Source organism: Oryctolagus cuniculus, chromosome 3 (assembly GCF_964237555.1).
Source record: "Oryctolagus cuniculus chromosome 3, mOryCun1.1, whole genome shotgun sequence".
Classification (NCBI taxonomy): Eukaryota; Metazoa; Chordata; class Mammalia; order Lagomorpha; family Leporidae; genus Oryctolagus; species Oryctolagus cuniculus.
The window spans coordinates 24,864,296-24,887,680 of record NC_091434.1 but is presented as its reverse complement, the minus strand read 5'-3'; the positions used below and the strand labels follow the sequence as shown (position 1 = coordinate 24,887,680).

The window sequence follows — 23,385 nt, the reverse complement described above, 5'->3', positions numbered from 1 at the left end:
TTGATACCATCTCAGTTTAAGCCTTACTCTCAAGAGAATTTTCATATCGTTATCATGAAGAAACTTAAGGTTTTCAGAGATTGTGAATTTTGTAAGCAAAAAGAAAAGAGCAGCAGTTTAAAATAATTGTACCTCCTGACCAAGTGGGATTTGCTGTGAGTTTGTAAAGATAGTTCAATGTTAGACAATGTGTTAGTATAATTTATCTATGGCTAAATAGAGAAGAGAGAGCATATTATTTCTGTTTAAAGTAAGAACAGTAACTGTAAATCAGCAAATACTAGTGACAAAAACCTCTTAATAACACTGTATGGATAATTTTCATTTGATAAAATACATGTACCTCAGCCCAAAAGGTCAGAATCATACTTCTTAAGTAAACAATAAAGTTGCCTGACAAAGTATGAGAAAGGATGCCCAAAACAAACCAAAACAAACAAAAAACTCTTAGGAATTGATAAGAAAAAAGACCTTGATTCTCTTTAAAAATTAGCAAATAACTTCAAAAAATATTTTACTGAAAATGAAGCAGTAATGACTTTTAAACATAAAACTTTTCTGCAATCCGTTTATGAGGATAAATGCAATGAAAACTGATACTTTTTTTTTTAACTTAGTAAACTGGCAAAATCCTAGCATTCAATAATCCAGTTTGTTGATAATACTATGGGAAATTGGCACTCTTTCATATTGCTGGTAGATCAATAAGTTTGGCCCAGCTCCATGGCATGAAATTTGACAATATGCTCATAAGTAAAAATTAAAGTGCATATACTTTTGCTTCAGCAACTGTACATCTATTTGCAGATGTATTAAATAAAAATGATCAGTGTTGTTCATTTTCTCTATTATTCTTCCTTTTCTGATTAATCAGACATGAGAACAGAATTTGAGGAGGCAACCATAGATTCATATTTTCTTTTAATAAACATACTATTAATTGGTAATTAAGAGATTTCTTCCTGTAGTCAATGAAACATTTTATTGGATTATGATTTAATTAGCTTGCATTTTTATTGCTTACCTGATTTCTCCAATGGCGAATTAAAGGAAATCCTATAAAATTTTATATGTGCTTTTTTTCATAAATTGACAATGTAATTTTTTTTAAGATTTTATTTATTTGAACGGCAGAGAGAGAGAGAAAGGGGGGGGGGGAGAGAGAGAGAGAGAAAATTTTCCATCCGCTGGTTCACTCCTCAAGGGGCAACAAAAGGTCAGGGCTGAACAAGGCTGAAGCCATAAGCTTCATCTGGGTCTCCCACCTGCATAGCAGAAACCCAAGCACTTAGGCAATCTGCTGCTGTTTTTCCCAGGCTATGAGCATGGAGCAGGAAGGAAAGGAGAGCAGCTGAGACACAAGCCAGTGCTCACATGGGATGCCGGCGTTACAGTCAGTGGCTTTACCTGCTATACCGTAACACTTGCCCAAAGTCTATATTCTTATTTAAATACAAGAAAAGGACGCATTTGGTAGTGTTGGAGAAGTCTACCTACTAGCTATATTGCTCTAATATATATTATATTTTTTAAAAAATGGAGTATGGGAATAGAAGCAAACACAAACAGAAGTGAGCAGAAAATCAAAAAGCAACTCAGTAACATACAGGCATACCTCAGAGATATTGTGGGTTTGGTTCCAGACTACCACAATAAAATGAATATTAAAATAAAGAGATTATATGAAGTTTTTGATTTCCCAGTGTATACAAATGTTTTCAACAGTGAGCTTACGATGTTCAGGAAACTATGTTGTAAACAGATATACTGCCATCTAGACTTTGTTGTTCCATTTCTAGAGCACAGGTAGATTTAGTATGTATCTACTGAAATATTACAGGTCCTGGGATTTTCAGAATGTGAAATGAGTGTTGGCTTCAACTTCAGCTTACCAGCTGTTTAGCCTCTCACACAAGAGAGTCAGATTGGTCTTTGAAGATTAGAAGCCTGACATTGAATTCTCTTCTCTAGCAATGGAAGTCCTTCTTTTGGCACCTTCTTCCAACATAAGGTGTTCCCACTACATTGTGTTCAGTGTGGCCGCCTTCCTCAGTGATCTCAGCTAGATTTTGTGGATTACTTGCTGCAGCTTCCACATCAGCATGTATGGCTTGACCTTGTGCTTCTATGTCCTGGAGGTGACTTCCTTCCTCAAACCTGTTGAATCAATCTTGCTGGCTTCACCTCAGCTACTTCACCTCTCCTTGCATTAATCTTTGTGTTAAGGGAATTTTGCATTCCTAGTTTAATTATCCAGATAACTAAAATTTTGTTCATATCAGCACAAAACCAAAGGCTGTTTTGTTTTCTTATCCTTGGTACATTCGTTGGGATAGTACTTTTAATTTCCTTTAAGAGCTTTATCTGTGCATTCACAACTTGGCTGTTTGGGTCAAGAGCCCTCACTTTCTGCCTATGTGGGCTTTCACATGCCTGCCTCATTAAATTTAATCATTTCTAGCTTTTAGTTTAATGTGAGAGAGACACTTGAGTCTTCCTTCCCCTTGATCACTGAGAGGCCCTTATGGAGTTACTAACTGGCTTAAATTCAATGTTGTTGTGCCTTATGGGATATGAAGGCCTGAACCGAGGGAGAGAAAAAGAGGAATGGCCAGAAATTGAGCTACTGGACACATAAAATTGATTAAATTTGCTGTCTTACATGGGGACTGTTTGTGCAGCCTCAAAACAATTAGAATAGTAACATCAAAGATCATTGGATCTCTGGTTCACCATAATAGATTGTAATAATGAAAAAGTTAAACATATTACAAGATTATCAGATATGACACAGAGATGTGAAGTGGGCACATGCTGTTAGAAACATGGCACTTAAAGAGTTGCTTGATGAAGGATGATAAGGAACCCACAATTTGCAAAAACACAATATCTGTGAAGTGCAATAAAGCTAAGCACAATAAAACATGCATCTATATAATTAAGACAACATCCGAATATTTGATGAAAAATGTATATTGCTGTAGAAATGTATTAGAAAATTCGTCTTTTTTAAAAGATGAAATTACACTTCTACCTTATCCATTCTATGAAAATTAATTTCTGTTAAATAACTAAATTTAAAAAAACAAATTTTAAAAGTATGTAATCATCAATTCATTCAAAACATAGGGAAGGTCTTCCTAAGCTTAAAAGTAAAAGTAAATGAAGAACTTCTAAAAGGAAAAATTGACATGCCAATTAAGTAACTTAATGTTATCTTTAAGTTTCTTAATATATCAAAATAACACAGTACGTGATTTTGGAAAGGCAAAATGCAAAAGGTATTCTCTCATACTGCTAACAAGAATATAAATGATATCCTTTCTGCAGATCAGTGAGTCTGTAGAGTGCAATGACATTTTAGAAACCGATCAAGTAGAAATAAACAGATAAGAATATGAAAGTGTGTATGTAGAGATGTTTATTACAGTTGTTTTATAATAGCAAAAGTTTTAAAAATTTGAAACCTACATATTCAAAAATAAAGTGGTTGTTTAAAAATCTGACAGTACCTTTACATGGACTACCTTAAAAACTGCAAATAATATTATAGAAATAAATTAAAGACATCCCCCCAAAAAAGCCATGTATGTTCATGATATGTTATTAGTATTTTTCAGAGGCAATATATATTATAAGCTTATTTTTATTAAAAATAAAATATATGTATAGAGTACAGATTGGAATAAAATATTTCAAAATGTTACTAGTACTGAACTCCAGATGATAGGTTAATACATAATTTTTACTTTCTTCTTTTTGCTAGCCATGTTTCCTAAATTTCCTATAACAAACCTTTATTTTCCTTATGATTAAAAATGACTAACAGAATATAGAAAAATTCATGACCAAGTTAATGTAAAAGTATCTTACTACCTTTATAATTTAATAATTAAATGATCAACATGTCACTTATTATAATTGCATTGGTCTCTTGCTATAATTGGCACTCTATAAATTAATTAAACTAATAATTTGTAGCACTTGACTTTTTAACTCCTTTAGCTATGAGATTCTTTTTAAAGCATTTGGAAAGCTTCATTGCCCATTTTATGCATCTATTAGGGAAATTGCTAAAATAGTCACTGAAGTATATCCATTTACATTTTCTGGAACTATTTTGAAAAATCAGGCTTAATTGCATGCAAATCTTTCAACTTAATATCTTCTCATTTCATCTTAGGTACAGAATTAGTAAAAAGCATAACACAAACATAAAACACACACACTGAAGATGAAAAATGTGCTGGCAACATGATGCATCCATTGGCTACAGAGCCCCTAGAGCGGTTCATGATGAAAGCATGCCCTATGAAAGGCAGTTTCAAAGTCTGTGTTTCACTGACTCCATAACTGAAGGTCAGAACTCCATCCCTAACAAAGTAGAAATCAAAACAGAGGAACTACAAATAGCAATTTTAATAAGCCACAAAGAATAACTTCCTATTTCTTTCATAAAGCTAAAATAAAAAACTCAAAAAAAGAAAGGAAATAGATATTTATGTACTCCTAGACCAACAAGATTCCCTTTTAATCCATCAGCAAATTAGATTTCAGACATTATTTTATAATGTTGACTTAATGAAAATTAATATCACGTTCATCACATTTATTTCATAATTATCAGGGCTGCCTGTTCTTTTAGAAAATGTAGAGAGAAAAGCCAACAAGTGCAAAAATTTGAACTTTTTCTCTTTTTCTCCTTAACATAGGTGAAATGTTTAGGAAGTTTCTTTTTCCCCACTTAAGCATTTGTAATGATGCGACCAGTCTTCCCTGAAAGCACACACCCTCTCCCTTTACAGCAGATGGGTTAGGAAGTTGCACTCACTGTGAGAGCCATTTAGTTCTTTACTATTCAGGGTGTTTTAAAGACATTCGAATACACATAGATTCACTGTCTTACATCTAAACATTCACAAAAGCTTCAAGCTAAACTGCCTTAAAAATGATAGCTGGGCATATTGTTAAATGTGCCCCCCCCCCGCCCCCGCCCCGCCCATTGCAGAGGACCCAGCACTTGAGCTATCCTCCACGGCTTTCCCAGGGGCACTAGCAGGGAGCTGGATTAGAAGTGGAGTAGCTGGGACTTGAACAGGTGCCCACATGGGACGCCAGCACTGCAGGCGGAGGCTTAACTCTTTATGCCACAGTGTTGGCCTGTGGTCTCTTTTTAATTATTTTTTTAAATACCATATTGCTGTCTTTTATAATTACAGACTAATTTCTAATAGATCACTTCCAATAACTATGCATGGTAGAAAATGGGTGACTGGGATACAGTTTCAGAAGTAACTAAAGGATAGAGTCTAACTGAGAAGTTAAGATATTTAGCCTTGCGAAGATTCAGGAACACTTAGAAATAAACCCATCTTCCTAGGGAAGCTCATAGCACTGGCTCTGGGAGAGTCTCACTGAGGGTACTGTGCAGTCTCAGGAGTGGTGAGTCACCCATCTGGAATGACTCCTACCTCTCCCTTCCACAGCCCAAATATTCATGTGTCTCTCAAAGGCACCCAGAGACCAAGTGGTTACTGCTCATGCAGAAGGCACAAATTAAAGCAGAAAGTCTTGCTTCTTGTAAACCTTTCTGTTGTAGATGCATTAGAACTCTCCCTCACTTCGCTTCAGCTTTGCCATGTAGGGGCCCCAGGCTATTCGAACTAGTGGAGTCCCAGAGCAAGCTGCATCCCATCACCACACCATCATTCTCCACCACTATTTAGCCTAAACCTTGTGCTATCAGACAAAAACAAAAACAAAGCTGTAATGTACTGCCTGTCATTAAATGAGTTTATGAATACCTTCAAAACACTCAGGCAAGATGGGCCTAGAAGGCCCTTAGCATGATATCCCTATATCGTCCTTGGAAGTCACGCACACTGGGAGCAAGAGTCTCTAATGGGCGTATCTTTAGCGCACACATTCTAACACTTCCCTTCTTACAAATAAGATCAAACCTTCTTGGGCCTCCACAGCCCCAAGCTTTTCTTTCCATTTCATACAATAAGCTTTCATGTGAAGATCATCAGATGCATTGCGTGGAGACGAAGAAGGTTATTCTTAAGAGATATCTTTCCTAGTTAATTGTGATTCAGTTTACCACAAAGATTGGCCAGCATGCATTAACTGATGGATCACATAGCAGGGAGATCTAAAGACATAGGCTGATGGCCATAGAAAACTGAGTGCAGCTTGAAGTTTTCCAGTTTCATAATCTCATCGTGGGCATGCAAAGCTTCTGTTTGTTGAGAACAGACTTCCTGTAATGGGTGTTCCCTTTTAGTGCTTACCTAATGTCATAATTAGCAACTGTTATTCCTCTTTTCATTTTATCTTATTCAATCGAAAGGAGAGAAGAGGGTGAGAGAGAAAATGATGGGGAAGAGCAGAAAGAAGGCATGAGTGAGCAAGCTCTCCTCAGCTGGTTCTCTCTCAAAATGCTTTTGAAAGCTAGTGCTGGGCCAGGCCAAAGCCAGGAGCCAGAAACTCAATCTAGTTCTCCCATCTGGGTGGCAGGAATGCTTGAGACATCACTACTGCCTCCTATGCTGTATATTAGCAGAAACCTGGAATCAGCAGCAGAGCCAGGACTCAAACCCATTCTCTATATGGGGTATGGATATTCAAAGCAGTATGTTGGCCGGCACCGCGGCTCACTAGGCTAATCCTCCACCTTGCGGCACCGGCACACTGGGTTCTAGTCCCGGTTGGGGCACTGGATTCTGTCCTGGTTGCCCCTCTTCCAGGCCAGCTCTCTGCTGTGGCCAGGGAGTGCAGTGGAGGATGGCCCAAGTGCTTGGGCCCTGCACCCCATGGGAGACCAGGATAAGTACCTGGCTCCTGCCATCAGATCGGCACAGTATGCCGGTTGCAGTGCGCTGGCCACGGCGGCCATTGGAGGGTGAACCAATGGCAAAGGAAGACCTTTCTCTCTGTCTCTCTCTCTCACTGTCCACTCTGCCTGTCCAAAAATAAATAAATAAAAAATTTAAAAAAAAGCAGTATGTTAAACTCTATGCCAAATGCCCCCCAGTATTATTCTTACTAACATTTTATTTAACTGTAAAGTTTAAGTATGTTATTTCCTAAAAACCATCTAGAATATAAAAGCACTTGATAAGTGAGAGCTATGGTTATTCTTTGTATTAATTAGATTAATTTTCATTAGAACAGTCATTAAGAAAACATCTTAAAAAGGGGCACTGTTTCCCTCAGCATTGCCATTAGCTGATGCCCCTTTCTATTCCAGCCTTCCAGAATTCCCTTACACGACTCATCCTACAGGCACCAGCCAGATGTCTCTTCTGTGGGCGAGCTCAAGAATGCTCACAAAAAATGTTACTAAGATGGTAGTTTTAATACTGCATGTCCCAGCAATTTCTCTCAGATCTGTACAGCCATCAATTATGAAAATGTTAGAAGTTAAAGGATCATTCGTAAGAGAGTACTTAAGAATGTGTGTGAGCATTTGGGTACTTACTGCAGTAGGCTATCGGGAGCACCATTTTGATGAGTTGAACAGCTTTTCAGTTTTTCTCAGATAATGCTGCATAAGAGGCCAATTGAGCTTTTTATTTAAGAAGAAAGTGTTCACATAGCCATAAGCATTAACCAAATCTGTGGTTTGAAAATTGGTAAAACTGACTGAATGTGAAGACACACATTCAGAAAACGTGCCTTGATATCAGGATAGAGGGAGACGCTCTCATTATGGGGAATAATGTTTAATTCTAAAAATCAAATTATGCAACTGGGAAATGCATCAAAACATGTCATAAAACAAGGACAAAGAAAACGTGCTAACCAATACCTCCTCTGGCATAAACTGATTGGGAAGCCTCCAAGGATTGCCCTGGCTCAGGCAGGAAGCCCTTACTGTAAGACCTCTGATATTTAAATGTTGCTCTGAGCTGCTTCAAATCAATCCATCACAAATGTTAAACCTTTTTTTTTTGAAACTATTTATGGTTGGATGCCCCTCAACTGAGAAAAGAGAACTAGGAAGTCCCTGCAAGCATGCTTGTCTTGCTTACTGGTGCTTCATTTGTGAAAGGTGACAGCCCAGAGCAATCGTAACTGCTCCTGCTCATCCGGGGAGATACCCAGCCAACCCTGAGTCCTTTCTTTCACCTGTTAACTTTGTGTTTTTGCAGAAAGGGCTATAAAGCAACACACCTGTCTTCTGCAAGACTAAGCTCAGTTACTTTCCAACGTTGTTAAATAACAAAATAGTGAGCAGTGTTGTATCCAAATCTTGAAAACCTCCCAGCTCTAGCTTTCTGTGTCGGAATTTAAAATAGGGGCAAGACACAGTGTGCTAGGGACTGATATCATATGCTTAAGGTATTGGGTGCTGGCCGGCGCCGCGGCTCACTAGGCTAATCCTCCGCCTAGCGGCGCCGGCACACCGGGTTCTAGTCCCGGTAGGGGCGCCGGATTCTGTCCCGGTTGCCCCTCTTCCAGGCCAGCCCTCTGCTGTGGCCAGGGAGTGCAGTGGAGGATGGCCCAGGTGCTTGGGCCCTGCACCCTATGGGAGACCAGGAAAAGCACCTGGCTCCTGGCTCCTGCCATCGGATCAGCGCGGTGCGCCGGCCGCAGCGCGCCAACCGCGGCGGCCATTGGAGGGTGAACCAACGGCAAAGGAAGACCTTTCTCTCTGTCTCTCTCTCTCACTGTCCACTCTGCCTGTCAAAAAAAAAAAAAAAAAAAAGGTATTGGGTGCTTGGTGTCTATGTTTTTTCTGGCTTGATTGAGGATTTCCTTGATTTGAGGATTTCCTTGAAAATGGAGAAAGATGAGAATGAAGAGCAACACAGGAGGAAAGCTGCAGGGAGGTGAGGAAGACGTGGGCTTTGCAAGCCAGAATTCCTGCAGGTGAAAATTTAATTGGATTCTGGATTAATTCCTGGTAACAGCAGTAATCATGTTTTGGGGCTGAGTGAACTATCAGCCATCTGAGAACTGGAAACCTACTCAGTCCTACAGAATGGTGCTCCTTCTAACACTTAAACATTCACATGCATTCATAAATATTCTCGTCCTTCTTATCTCCTTCATTTCCACAATTTTCATAATTAATGTCACTACAAATTTGTTGGAAATATCTAGGACACGAGGTACTTAAGACACCAACTCAGTAACATATTTCCTCAATGTCGAGCATTCTTGAGCTTCTCAGATGACTAAGTGATAAAATACAGGCCCAATTAGTTTGAATGTGGAGCACAACACATCCTGCATGACAGGGAGACAGGGAAGCAACACCTGGCTAGGTGCCTGCAGGATGAGTCAGGGACAGTGAATTCTGGGAGGCTGGAATGGGAAGTGGTGTCAGCCAATGGCACATGCTGAGAGAAACAGTTGCTCTTTTGAAGTGCCTTCTAAATAACTGGTCTAATGGTGATCATTAATCCAACCACTGCAAGAGTAACTCTAGTTCGCATAAATTAACCTCTTAGGTGTAATAGGTCCTTTGTAGGCATCAATATATTTAACCTTTACAACAATCCTGTAAGGAGGCAATAGCTGTAATTACTAAGTTGCAGAGTGGAGGGCATCGAAACTTAACTGAAGTCAGTAAGTTGCACTTGGATATGTGGTTGAGATTTGAACCCTGCTCTATCAAAATTCAAAGCTCATGTTCTTAACCAGTGATTTGCAACGTGTAAGCGCCAGCTCAACAGCATCAGAAGTATCTGTGGGCTGGTCAGAATTCAGGTTTATGAACCCATCTCAAATCTACTGAATGAGAAATTCTGGAGGAGGGACCAGCATTCTGTATCTTCAGATGCCCTCTAGGTATTGTGTGATGTTCCAAGTTTGAGAACCACGCTTGCTTTCATGTCTTTATTAGGAAGTATGTTCTCTTTCAAATGAAGGATAAGTGTAGAGGAGAAAAGCAAAAGTTGAAATAATTACCATCCAGTAACTACTCAAGTCAAAGTTGTACTAGGACAAGAGGCAAATCAAAGCTGGACAGAAAAACTAAGACGACAAAATGCCCTGGAGTCAAAACATTGTCCTGGAGAGGATCTTGGAAACCCCAGAGCCTAGAAAAAGGTATTCAGGTTAGGCTGTCAGGAGTGGTTGTTTTCAATGGTCATGGTATTTCTTAAGAACAAAGCTGTAATAATTGAAAGTTAAATTCAATTGATTGTTTTAAAGGCAGCAAAAGTCATTACAGAAAGCACAATCATGAAAGAAAGGCATGAGAAATGAGCATATTCACTGCTACTCCATTCCTTATTCAAGGGGGTTTTCTTCACTGATGTATGGTAAATAAGTGATTATTCCAAGTGGATTCTTTCTGGATTTAAGACACAATAACTGTTGACATTTTATATATCATAGTTGTATTTAAGAACATTTCAAAGAGTCTTGTTGACATAAAGTGACATAAATTAGACTACAAATTTAAAATATACAACTAGTGTGTTGATATATATGTACCTGAGAAACCATTACCATAATCAAGATATGACATTCCCAGAACAATTCTCAAATCCTTTTATAATACCACTCTCCAGCCTGTCTTTGCCCCATCCCATTTCAGGCCGGCAATTATACATCAATTTGCAATTCCTATCACTTTGTATAAATGGATCATTTGATATCCACACTCTTTTTGTCTTACTCTTGCACTCAACATTTTACTATTATTTTGAAATTCATTGGTGTTGTAGGAGTATCAATAGTTTATATAACTCATATCACCATATACTTTACTTGATAGATAATTGGATTGTTTCTGGATTTAACAATTATAAAGCTATTAAATATTCTTACATAAGTTTTTGTATGTGTATAGGCTTGATTTTATTTTGGTTCTGAAAATACCTAAAGGTAGAATGCTGAATCATATGGTAGGAATATATTTAACTTGTTTTTTAAATGTTGCACTATTTCAAAGTAGCTGTATCACTTCAAATCCCCATCTAAATATTTGAGATGGCCAGTTCCTCCACACCAGGCTTTGGGATCAACTGTCCTGCTTAATTTTAGTTATTTTGGTTAAAATGTATTTATGTTGCATTGTGGTGTTAAATTGCATTTCCAAAATGACTGTTAATGTTGTTAATCTTTTCATATGCTGATTTTCCATCTGTACATCTTTTTTGATGAGCTATCTTTTCAAATCATTAGCTCATTTTTTGAGTTGTTTTCTTATTAATAAGTTTACAGAGTTCTCTATATATCTAGAGACAAGTCCTTTATTGCATATGTGTTTTGCAGCTATTTTCCACCTATCTGTGTTGTGTCTTTTCACCCCATTTAATAACAATGTCCTTGGAAGAGCAGAGTTTTTTTTATTATTATGTAGTCCAATTTATCAATGTTTTCTTTTCTGAATTATACTTTTACTATAAGCAAGAAATTTTGATCTAACCATAGGTCAAAAAGTATTTTTCTATGATTTCTCTTAAGTATTTTAGCTTTAGGTTTTATATTTATACCTGTGATCCATTTTGAGTATTGTGTGAATATAATGCATAGAATGAGTTAAAATTTTTCCTTTTCAAAAAGTAGGAATATCCAGTTATAGCACCATTTGTTGAGAAGACAATTCTTTCTCTACTGAATTACATTTTTAAATTAGTTTTTCATGTATGAACTATTATATTTATAATTAAATGTAAATTTTATCATGAATAATGTACATTTCATTACACATTTCTGTTTTTTTCTGAAATCCCTATCCAACTGAAGTTGTTTTAACTATTTTTTAAAATTGCTTTTATTAATTTAAAGGGAACAAATTTCATATATACATTTTTAAGAGCATAATTATATTTCCCACCCCCACCTTCTCTTCTCATTCTTACTCTTCAACCTACTTCCTTCCTTTCTTTTAATTTTTATGGTGACATACTTTTAATTTACTTTATAATTAAAAGTTTAACACAACCTACTAAATAAAGTTTTTTTTGACAGGCAGAGTTAGACAGTGAGAGAGAGAGACAGAGAGAAAGGTCTTCCTTCCATTGGTTCAACCCCCAAATGGCCACTACGGCTGGCACTGCGCTGATCTGAAGCAAGGAGCCAGGTGCTTCCTCCTGGTCTCCCATGCAGGTGCAGGGGCCCAAGCACCTGGGCCATCCTCCACTGCCCTCCCGGGCCACAGCAGAGAGCTGGACTGGAAGATGAGCAATTGAGACTAGAACCCAGCACCCATATGGGATGCCAGTGCTGCAGGTGGAGGATTAACCAAGTGAGCCACGGCGCTGGCCCCCTAAATAAAGATTTTAACAAGTAATAATTAGAAGAAAACATTGTTCCTCAAGAGTGTGAACAAGGGCCATAAAAACAAAAATCAAATCTGAGATTGTCAATTTCACTCATATACAATATGTTTTTCTGTACTCTATAAATTACCACAAATCAGGGAAAATATAGGATATTTGTCTTTTTGGGACTGGCTTATTACACTAAGCATAATGGCCTCCAATGGCATTTTTTAACAAAAGATAGGATTTCATTATTTTTCAAGGCTGAGTTAGTATTCTGTTGTGTATAAATAACACAAATTCTTAATCCAGTCATCAGTTGATGGACATCTGGGTAGATTCGATATCTTAGCTATTGTGAGTCGAGCTGCTAAAATATGGTGGTGCGGATAACTTTCATATATTATTTCATCTGGGTAAATTCTAGGAGTGTAATGGCTGGGTCATATGGTAGGTCTGTTTTCAGATATCTGAGGATTTCCATAATGCCATCCATAATGGTTGTAGTAATTTACATTCCCGCCAAAAGTATATTAGGGTACCACTTTTCCCAGATCCTCACCAGCATCTGTTATTCTTTGATTCTTGGATAAGAGCCATTCTAACTTGGATGAGGTGAAATCCCATTGTCATTTTTTGTCTCTCCCTGATAGCCAGTGATCCTGATCTTTTCACGTGTGTGTTGGCCATTCGTATTTCATGCTTAAAAAAATTCCTGTTCATACCCTTAGCCCATTTCTTCACTGGATTGCTTGTTTTGATGTTGAGCTTCTTGAGATCCTTATATATTCTGGTGTTAAACCTTTATCAGATGCATAATTTACAAATATTTTCTCCTAGTCTGCTGGTTGCCTCTTAACTTTGTTGTGTGTTTACTTTATTGTGCAGAAGCCTCTTAGCTTGTGCTTTTGGGGTCTCATCTAGGAATTCTTTCCTATGCCAAGTCTTTCATGTCTTGCCAAGCAAGTTTCCCTTATGTTTCCCTCTAGTACTTTGATGGTTTCAAGTCTTAGATTTATATCCCTGATTCATTGTGAGTTGATTTTTGTATATAAGGTATAGATAGTGAGCTTGTTTCATATTTAAGCATGCAGAGATATAATTTTGCCAGCATTATCTGTTGAAGAGACTGTACTTACACCAGTGAGTGATTTTAGCTCATTTGTCAAGTATTAGCTGGTTGTAGATGTATGGATTAATCTCTGGGGTTTATATTCTGTTAAATTTGTCCACATGTCTACTCTTGTGCCAGTATTATACTGTTATGATTATAGCTACCCTGTAATATGTCTTGAAGTCTAGTATTGAGATGCCTCCAGCTTTAGTTTTATTGTTTAGGATTGCTTTAACTATTCAGGTTCTCTTGTGATTCCATATGAATTTTAGGGATGTTTATTTCAAGATCTGAGAATCTCTGTGGTATCTTGATTGGGAATTCATTGAATTGCTTCAAGTAGTGTGGACATTTTGATGACATTTATTATTCCAAATTATGAACATGAATGATTTTCCAATTTTTATGAGTTTCTTTTTTTATAAATGTTTTGTAATTTTCATTATAGAGCTTTTACACATCCTTAGTTATATTTATCCTAAGGTATTTAGTTTTTTTGTACTGATTATGAATGGAACAGATTTTTTTTAAAGATTTATTTGTTTATTTGAAAGGCAGAGTTACAGAGAGGCATGAAAAAGAATTTGTAAGATCTGTCCCATTCAAAGCATAGCTTGTTTTACAAAGCTTTTTGATTTTTGTGTGTTGATTTTGTATCCTGCAAATTTACCAAACTCTCAGAGAGTTTCAATAATATCTTAGTGGAATCTTTCAGTTCCCCTTCTTTTAGGATCATATCATCTACAAACGGGAATAATTTAAACTACTCCTTAATCATCTGTACCCATTTGATTTCTTTTCTTGTCTAATGGCTCTGGCTAAAACTTCTAGGACTATATTGAAAAGTAATGATGAAAGTGGGCATACTTGGCTGGTTCTAGCCCTTAGTGAAAATGCTTCTAGTATTTTTCCATTCAATATGATGCTTGGTGTGGGTTGGTCATATATTGTCTTGAGGAATGTTCCTTCTATATTCGATTTGCTTAAGGTTTTCATAATGAAAGGATGTCGTATTTTATTGAATGCTCTCTCTGCATCTCTTGAGATAACGATATGGTTTTGTTCTTCAATTTGTTAATATTATGTATTACATTTATTGATTTGCAAATGTTGAACCATCACTGCATACCAATGATAAATCCCACTTGGTCCAGGTGAATGAAATTTCTGATGTGTCATTGGATTCTATTAGCTAGTATTTTGTTGAGAATTTTTGCATCCACATTCATGGAGGATATTGGTCTATAGTTCTCTTTGTTTGTTGTATCTTTTTCTGGTTTTGGAATTAAGGTGATGCTGGCCTTAAGGAATAAATTTGGGAGGATTCCCTCCATTTCAACTGTTTTGAATAAGAAGAATTTGAGAAGAATTAGAATTAATTTTTCTTTAACAGCTTAGTGGAACTCAACTGTGAAGCCAACTAGTGTTTGGCTTTTTTGGGGGGGAAGGTTACTGAATCAATCTGCATCTTGGTCATTGGACTATTAGGTATTCTATATTTTCATAATAACTTTTGTATACTTTCAACACATCTATCCATTTCTTCTAGACTTCCCAATTTATTGGCATACAGCTGTTTGTAGTAATCCTGATTTTTCTTATTTCTGTGATATCCATTGTAACATCTCCTTTTTAAAAAAGATTTATTTTTATTTATTTGAAAGGCAGAGTCATAGGGAGGAAGAGGGAGAGATAGAAAGTTCTCCCATCAGTTGGTTCACTCCCTGAATGGCCACAATGTCTGAAGCGTCGCCTATCTGAAGCCAGGAGCCAGGAGCTTCTTCTAGGTCTCCCATGTGGTACACGGTCCCAAGGCCGTGGGTCATCTTCCACTGCTTTCCCAGGCCATAGCAGAGAGCTGAATTGGAAGTGGAGCAGCCAGGACTCGAATTGGCATCCATATGGGATGCTAACACTGCAAGCAGCTGTTTTACCTGCTACACCATAGCACCAGTCCCAACACTCCTTTTTAATCTCTGATTTTATTAATTCAGATCTTCTCCACCACCACCAGCCCCCTTTTGTGTGTGTGTGTGTGTGTGTGTGTGTGTTAGGCCAATGGTGTATCAATTCTGTTCTTTTTAAAATAAAAGATTTATTTATTTATTTATTTATTTATTTATTAGAGAGGTAGAGTTAGAAACAGAGATAAAGGTCTTCTATCTGCTGTTTCACTTCCCAAATGACCACAGCAGCCAGAGCTGAGCCAATCCAGAGCCACAAGCCAGGACTTTCTTCCAGGTCTCCCACACCAGTGCAGCGGCCTAAGCATTTGGGTCATCTCCCACTGCTTTCACAGGCCATATCAGAGAGGTGGATTCAAAGTGGAGCAGCCAGGACATTAACCAGCACCCATATGGGATGCTAATACCACAGGCGGAGGCTTAGCCCACTACTCCACAGCACCAGTCCCTCTTATTTTTCCTTTCAAAAAATAGTTCTTCATGTATTGATATTTTGTTTTTGTCATTTCAATTTTGTTTATCCTCCAATTTTATTATTTCTTTCCTAGTACTATTTTTGGGTTTGGTTAGTTCTTATTTTTCTAGGTCCTTAAGATGCACTGTTAGATCACTTATTTGATGTCTTTCCAATTTCTCGATGTAAGCACTAATTGATATAAATGTTCCTCTTAACATTGCTTTTGCTTTATCATATTGGTTTTGATATGTTGTGTTGTCATCTTCATTAACTTCTAGGATTTCTTTAATTCCCTTTTGATTTCTTCTATGAACCACTGTTCATTCTGGAACATGTTGTTCAGTCTCCATGTATTTGCATGTTTTCTAGAGTTTCTTGACTTATTAATTTCCAGCTTACTTCCACTGGTCAGAAAAGATACAAGGTATGATTTCAATTTTTTTTTAGAATTTGTTGAGACTTGCTTTACAGCATAGCATATTGTCTATCTTATAGAAAGTTCCATGCACTGATGAAAAGAATGTATTCTGCAGCTGTGGAAAGAGATGTTCTATAGATATCAGTTAGGTCTATTTGGTCAATAGTGTAGATTACCTCTGCTGTCCCTCTGTTGATATTTTTGTCCAGTTGATCTGTCCATTGATGCAAGTGGTGTTGAAGTCCCTCATTATTATTGTATTGGAGCCTTTGTCTCCCTGTAGATCCATTAACATTTGTTTTGAATAGACAGACACTCTAGCTATGAGTCCATATACATTTACTATAGTCACATCTTCCTGCTGAATTGATCCCTTAGTCATTACATAACGCCCTTGTCTCTGCTAACAGTTTTTGTGATAAAGTCTACTTTATCTGCTATTAGGATGGCTACTCTTCCTTGTTTTTGCTTTCTGTTAGCATGGACTATCTTTCTCTGTCTTTTCACTTTAAGTCTGTGTATATCTTTGTTGATGAGTGTGTTGTGTTTCTTGCAGGTGGCAAATAAATGGGTCGTTTTTTAATCTATTCAGCCAGTCTGTATTTGTGGAGAATTTAGTCCATTTACATTTGAAGTTATTATTGATATGTAATGACTTGGTCTTGTCATTTTCCATAAATATTCCTACTGTTTGCTTTGAATTTCCTTTGTACTTTTTGTAGGAGATTTTTCTGTGTTCATTTTCTTTCATGATTCTATCTTTCATTTCTGTGTGTAGCACATCCATAAGTATCATTTGCAAGGCTGGACAAATGGTGACAAATTCTTTCAAGTACTGTTTTTTTGAAAGGTATTTATTTCACCTTCATTTATAAATGAAAGCTTAGCTGGCTACAGTGTTTTTGTTGTTTTGTTTTGGTTTTTTTTGCTGGCTATGTTTGGACTGTCTCTCCAGTCTCTCCTGGTGTTTTGACTGTCTAAAATCCTTAATATGTCTGTATGAATTTTAGAATCAGTTTATCAATTTCTACTTCTACTCCAATTGCTACTGATATTGATTGTCCTTCATTGAATCTATGCCCCCATTGAGGAAAAATTGACATCGTAATGCTACTGAGTCTGTCAATTCATTAACATATCTCTCTAGATTTAAATTAATTCTTCGCTTTTCTAAATTCTATTTTGTAGTTTTCAGTGTATAGGACTTTAACCTCTTTGATCAGTTTTATGCCAAAGTATTTCAGTTTTTTAAGTTAGTGCAATTAGTATGCATTTTCAAATTATTTTATTATAAACAGAACAGAGTTATTTATTTCATTGATACAGTTCTAAGATAATTACACTTTCCTCCCTCCTCAATGAGTATGCATTTTTAAAAAAATATTCACTGATAACATATAGAAATAATTTGGGCATTTATATGTTGACCTTGGGTCCCTAAACATTTCTGACTCAATTATCGGATACAGTAGTTTTAGTAGATTCTATTAGTCTTTCTAAATAGATCACATTAGACTTTGTACATGTGAACATGTACCAATTTGGCTGCCCTTTCATTCTTTTTCTTATCTTATTGCACTTTCTTGAATACACAATACTGAACAGAAGTAATCAAACTGTGTGTACCTATAGTGTTCTGATCTGGGAGGAAAATCTTTCCATCTTTGCCAATTAAATATCATTTTACCCATAGGTTTTTCACAAATGCTTCTTATCAGTTTGAGAAGTTTTCTTTTATTCCTACCTTGATAAGAGGTATTTCTTTTTTTAATTAGGTTTGTATGGTGGATTCTATTGGAGATTTTTTCCCATGACTATTGAGATGATAATGTGTGCTTTTATTTTTATTTGTTAATAAACTGGGCTGATAGGAAGCCAGAAGCTTCTTCAGGGTTTCCCACATGGGTACAGGAGCCCAAGCAATTGGGCTATCCTCCACTGCTTTCCCAGATCATTAGCAGGGAGCTAAATCAGAAGTGAAGTAGCCAGGACTCAAACCGGCACCCACATGGGATGCCAGCACTACAGGCAGAGGCTTAGCCTGGTGCACCACAGCGCCAGCCCCAATATATTAGTTTTTAAATTTTAGATCTATTTTGCATTCTTGGGAAAAATTGTACTTGGTCATAAGGTACTATATTTTATTTTATTTTTTGAATTATATTTCCTAAAATTGTATCATCTAAGTTTATGAGGCATATTGCTGTACAATTTTCTTTTTTACTAATGTTTTTTCAGGTTTATCAACATATTGATGGTTCACAAAGAATGGATTAGAAAAGGATGCCCTTTTTTCAGTTTTCAGGAATCTTGTGTAGAATTGGTATTAATTCTTCCTTTAGTGTTTATTAGAATTCACCAATGACCTATAATAATTCTTTAACTGCAGCTTTATTCTGTGAAGGTTTTAAAACACATTCATTTTACTTTCTAGGTATAAAACTCTGAATTATTTCCTCATGCTTGGAAGTCAGTATGTTCAAGGAACTATATCATTTAAGTTGTTAATTATCATAACATTATTAAGAATATTCCCTTAGTATCTTTCTGATGTTTTCAAACTCTTAAGTTACTTCAGCTATCTCATTTTTAATATTGGTAATTTCTCTCTTGTTTTTTCCTGCTAATGATTACTAGGGATTTATCAATTTTACTTTCTCAAAGAATCAACTTTTTTTTTAATCTTTTTCTATCATTCTTGGTTTTCCATTTTATTGACGTCTGTTCTGGTCTCTATTTCCTTTCTTCTACTTTAGCCTCAATTTGCCCTTCTCTTTCCAATTTCTTTAGGTAGTATAGATCATAGTTAATTTGAAAAATTTTTATCATTCTTAAAAGACGTTTATTTGAAAGACAGAGTGACAAAGAGAAAGACAGATATAGAAAGCACCTATTCACTGATTTATTCCAGTACATACTTGCAATGACTGGGGCTGGGCCAGGTGGAAGCTAGGAGCTGGGAATTCAGTCCGAGCGCCTCATGTTGGTGGCAGGAACCCAGGTACTTGAGCCAGTAGTGCAGCTTCTCAGGGGGTGCAGGAGTAGGAATATAGAATTAGGAGTAGAGCCAGGACACTGACTCAAGCACTAACATTTGGGCTGTGCTATCCCAACCAGCATCTTTACCACTAGGCCAAATGCCCACCACCTTCTTCTTTTCTGATATAGTTGTTTCAGTGAATTTCCTCTAAGTTCTGAAAAAAACGTTCTGTTTCAGCATCATCCTACCAATATTGACATGTTAACATTTTGATTAAATATGAAATAGTTTCTAATTTCCTCTTTGAACTGTAGAGTTAGTTTTAAAATTGGGTAAATATAGTTGATTTCATATAATTCTACAAAATTGAAGGCTATACTAATCATTCAAAATTTTTTTATTTATTAAAGCTTTTTTTTTAATGTCCAGGAATATATTCTAACCCTGATAAATGTACTTTGTGCACCTGAAAAGAACACGTATTCTATTGCTCTTGTGCCAGCTAGGTCAAGTTTATTAACAGTGCTGTTCAACTTTGAACGTGCTTATTGATATTCAATCTGCTTTATTCTATTTATTATTGAATAGAGTGTTGTAACCTCCAACTATACTTGTGTTTCTCTATTTCTTCTAGCCATTCCATCAGCTTTAGTGGTATATACTCTAAAGCTTTAAAATATGTTCATATTAAAGTTAGAATTTATTTTAATTTATTCATATTGAATCTCTTGATAATTATAAAATGATATTCATGCTTTTATATTCTTTTGTCAGTCTACTTTGCTTTGACATTCATGTAGTCATCCTAGCTTCCTTTCAATTAGTTTTAGAATGTTATATCCTTGCTCCTGCATTCTACTTTATCTATTTGTATTTGTATAAAGTCCTTTTCTTGCACGTAGCATTAAGTTGTGTCTTGCTTTTGTAATACAATCTGATAATATACGCCTTATAATTTAGGCATTTGAATTACTTTACAGTTAATGTAACTATTAATATATGGTAAGATATAAATCTGTCTTGAAAATGTTTGCTATCTGTTCTGTCTCTGTTTCCTTTTTCTTCTTTTTTACTGGATCAAATGAATATTTTATGACCTATTTTGCCATTTGTTGGCTACTTGAGTGATAAGTCTTTATTTTAGTAGTTTTTTGGGCTCATAGAATGATTTTAACTTATTTCACTTTACCTTCATGTGATATATTTCATGTATGAAATAAGAAACTTAAAGTAGTATATCTGAATGTTAACCCTCCTGAGCTTCATAAGATTGCAGTCATACATTTTACTTTCATATATGTTATATAAATTATAATACTTAGTTGCACTAATATTAAGCAGTAAATTATCTCTTTAGGAATTTTAAATTAGAAAAAGCCTATGTATTCACCCATGGGTAAGTTTCCAGTGTGTTCCATCTATTTTGTGTAGATCAATATTTCTATTTAGCAATAGTTCTTCAATCCGAATTCTTTTATTATTTATTGCAGTAAAAATATGCTGGTGTATCCTCTAGGAGGTTAATTTTTAAAAATTTACTCTTCAGATTTGAAAGATATTTTCGTGGCATAGAATTCTTAATGGATAGATAATGATGGTCATGGTGGTGGTGATGTTTTCTCTCAGTATTCTGAAGATGTTGGTGCCCTGTCTCGTCACTTGCATTTTTCTCTGACAGAATCTCTGCAGTCATCCTCAGTTTTGTCCCTCTGAACGTAAAGTGCATCTTCTTCTTGCCAATGCTTTGAATATTTTCCCTTTATCACTGCTTCAGTTCAATGTGTGTCTTAATTGTAGTTTTCATCTTGTCTGTTGAGCTTGTACTTCATTAACCTTTTTTAACTTGCGGTTTTATAATTTGTCAAATTTGAAAAAAAATTTCAGCCTTATATCTTTAAATACTTGTCTCTCCACCTTTGGAATTCCCAGTTATACATGTACTATGCTGATCAAAATTGCTCCATGGCTCATAATTATTTTTTCTATGTTTTTCATTTTGTAGAGTTTCTATTGTTACGTTTTCAAGCTTACTAATCTTTTCTTCCACAATACGTAACCTGCAATTGATATCCGGAGTATTCATAATTTTGAGTTTCTATTTGAGAATATACTTGCTTTTAAAAATATTTCCTTGTGTATACCTAAGTTTTTTGAATAGATCGAATCCAGCTCTGTATTAATATTTTTGTCCACTTATTCCAATACCTGTTAACTCTAGATCATTCTTATTGATTATTTTATCTGCTCATTATGCATCATGTTTTCATGCTTCATTGCATGCTTGGTAATTTTGAATATCAGATATTGTATGTTGTTGGCTGCTGTATATTTTAGTTTTCTGTATTTTTGAACTCTCTAGAAGGATGAAGTCCCTTGGAAATGATTCACTTTTAAGATTTGCTCAGTAGGAACAAAATAGTTGCAGTCTAGGGCTCTTTTTTTAATTTCTCCCTACTGAGTCAACAGTTCTAAATACTCTACTCAATATTCTCTTTAAAAATCTTTCCAATCTGGCTGGCTGGAGAATAGGCCCATTGCCAGCCCAGTTCCCTGGTGGTCCTTTCTCTGGCCCTCACCAGTTTCCTCACATGCGCCTCTTAAGAAGAACCTCCTACAGGTCTCTGGAGTTCCTGTATGAGTAGCTCTCTCCTCACCACACCCTTGGCCAGCAAACTCAAGATGTCTTCATCTTCCCAAAATCTTAACCCTGATTTCTGAATTCAGAGAGGCTACTTAGGTTTCCCAACCCTTGCTCTCCAGCCTAGAAGCTCTCATAGCAGAAATATAGAGCAATTATAGGACTCCCTTTATTTGTTTCTCATCTCTTAGGAATGACTGTCCTGGAAAACATTGTTTTATAAATTTTATTTTTTCATGATTTTTGGCAGAAGTATAGATCTAATCACTATTACTCTACCTTAGCATAAATGCAAGTACATATATTAATTTCAAAATTTTTATTTTTAATAAAAACCTAGCTCCATTTAGTCTATTCCTGAACAATTCATAGCTAAACAAATTAAGACATAATATTTATTACCCCATCAATTACAAATGATACTCACTCAATATTTAGTAAACTACTATGTCTTAGCCATTACATTAGTTTAAATAATTTTAGTAACACTATTTAATAATATATTATGAAGTTTACCTCTTTTTATTTTTTAATTTTGTTTTTAAAATTTTACCTACCTAAAGGGGGGGAATTTAGGGTCAAAGATGTGAAATGGTGTGTCAAATACCTAGGAAATTATAGATCTGGCTTTAAAATTCACCTTTTTCTGATTCCAAGGACATTTAGATTTCCATGGTGCATTGGTTATTATTTACTATGAAAATAGGAATAGGACATTTAATGGATTTTCTAATTTTGCTTTCCAACTCAGAACATTAAGACATTTCAAATTAACCACCTTAAAAATTAGCTGACGGGTAGAATTTTTAGACTTTTTCTATATATCAGCATAAAAAAAGTTATACTTCAAGAACAAATATAATAAAATGAAAATAATATAAAGAGGTTAATTTTACCACTCAGTTTCATGTCAAATATTGACAGTAAGAACTTGCAGTTAGAAGTGAATAGTGGGGGGTACAGGGTGGGTGCAGCGCTGTGGCCTCGCAGGCAAAGCCTGCAGGGCTTCATCCCATGTGGGCGCTGCTTCCAGACCCGGCTGCTCCACTTCCGATGCAGCTCTCTGCTATGGCCTGGGAAAGTACTAGAAGATGGCCCAAGCCTTGGAACCCTGCACCCACATGGGAGACCTGGAAGAAGCACCTGGCTCCTGGCTTCAGATCAGCTCAGCCCCGGCCCTTGTGGCCATCTGGGAAGTGAATCATCGGATGGAAGACCTCCCTCCCTCCCTCCCTCCCTCCTTCCCTCCCACTCTCTCTCTCTCTCTGCTTCTACCTCTCTGTAAATCTGACTTTCAAATAAATAAAATATTTTTTTAAAAATCCAACAACTTGTTCTTAACTCACCAATTATGTGCAATGTTTGGTGGTCTGTAAAGTGAAGTATTTCCTACCGAGTCTTCTCCAGGACGGCTGCATCCCGGGACAACCATTTACTTCATTTTTCCTTTTTAAAGATTTATTTACTTGTAAGACAGAGCTACAGAAGGGCAGAGGGATGCCATCACTGCAGGCAGCAGCTTTACTCACTACACCACAGTGCAGCCCCAAGTTGTTGGATTTTTTAGAATCTTTATTATTGTAGAAG

At 36.3% G+C, this 23,385-nt stretch overlaps 1 protein-coding gene across 3 annotated transcripts in view; it reads left to right on the top strand.

Annotated features, from left to right (window-relative positions):
- VWC2L (von Willebrand factor C domain containing 2 like) overlaps positions 1–23,385 on the top strand; it is a 163,576-nt gene that overhangs the window by 35,488 nt on the left and 104,703 nt on the right. The window lies entirely within an intron of this gene.